This window comes from Pteropus alecto, unplaced genomic scaffold (genome assembly GCF_000325575.1).
Source record: "Pteropus alecto unplaced genomic scaffold, ASM32557v1 scaffold60, whole genome shotgun sequence".
NCBI classification, from domain to species: domain Eukaryota; kingdom Metazoa; phylum Chordata; class Mammalia; order Chiroptera; family Pteropodidae; genus Pteropus; species Pteropus alecto.
In genome coordinates, this window is record NW_006430726.1 from 2,366,886 (window position 1) to 2,368,345 (window position 1,460).

A 1,460-nucleotide genomic window follows, 5' to 3' on the forward strand; every position below is an offset into this window, starting at 1 on the left:
AATTCTCAAAAGTTGATAAAAAAAATTTAATGGGCAAAAGATTCAAACAGATACTTTAAGAAGATATAGAGATGGCAAATGAGCATATGAAAAGATATACGATATTATTAGTCATTAGAGGAATGTAAAATAAAATTACTACACACCTATTGAAATGGCTAAAGTAAAAAATAATGTCAACACCCAGTGCTGGCAGGGGTGTGGAGCAGCCGGCGCCCTCACGCACTGCTAGTGGTAATGCGAAATGGTTCAACCACTTTGGAAAACAGTTTAGCAGTTTCTCATAAAGTTAAACATACACTTAGCATTTGATGTGTGAAGAAGTCTCTGGTTTTTTGGTTTGTTTTGTTTTTAACGCCTACAGCACCTGGTCTTCTGATGTGTGAAGAAGTCTCTGGTTTTTTGTTTTTTTTTTTTGTTTTTAACGCCTACAGCACCTGGTCTTCCTAGCTGGTCTTACATCCAAATACTTACCAGGCCCGACCCTGCTTAGCTTCCGAGAACAGACTCATCCAAATACTTACCAGGCCCGACCCCGCTTAGCTTCCGAGATCAGACGGGATCGGGCTTGTTCAGGGTGGCGTGGCCGTAGACACACTTCGCATTTGAGCCACCAATCCCACTCTATTTATTATCACTATTTAGTCAAGAGAAAAACAGATGAGAAACCTATATGTGAACATTTATTATGACTTTAATCATAATTGCCAAATACTAGAAACAACTCAGATGCCCTTCGATTGATGAATGAATAAACAAAATGTGATTCTTCCACATCAGAGGATAATATTTAGCAATAAAAAGGAACTACTGAAGCATGGAAGAACGGAGAAGAATCTCAGGTGCACTGTGCTAAGTGAAAGAAGCCAGACTCCAAAGGCCCCAGATTACAGGATTCCGCCCAAATGGCCTCTGGAAAAGGCAAAACGATAGAAGGAGAAAACAGAGCGATTGTTGCTGAGGGTCTTGCAAAGGGGCAGGAGGAAAGTCTTTGGGGTGATGGGAAACAGGACCAACTACATAATTTTGCAGGGCCCAGTGAAAAATGAAAATGCACAACCCTGTGTCCAAAGATTATTAAGAATTTCAGGATGGTGACAGGAAAGCATGAAACCAAACACAGGGCCGTCCTAAGCACAGGGACTTATGCAACTATACAGGCCGCACGCCCACAACGCCAGCCCTGGATGGGAATGTTCTATTTAGTTCTTGTGGTGGTGGTGACAGTGCTACGCATTTGTCAAAACTCATGGAACCAAGCACTAAAATGGATGAATGTTACTGTATGTGAATTAAACCTCAGTAAACCTGACATGAAAACACTGAGTCTTGTCATGAGGCGACCTCACACCACTGCAGGAAAGGCCTGCACTCGTCAAACTGCACGCGCGGGTCAGGCAAATAGAGGAAGCCCAGACGGGAGGGGACTGAGACAACATGGCGACCAAACGCAACGTGCT

At 43.0% G+C, this 1,460-nt stretch overlaps 1 pseudogene; it reads right to left on the bottom strand.

The window, feature by feature from the left end:
* Positions 1 to 425: 425 nt before the first annotated feature.
* Positions 426 to 594, bottom strand: LOC112484139 (annotated as a pseudogene).
* Between the last annotated feature and the right edge of the window lie 866 nt (positions 595 to 1,460).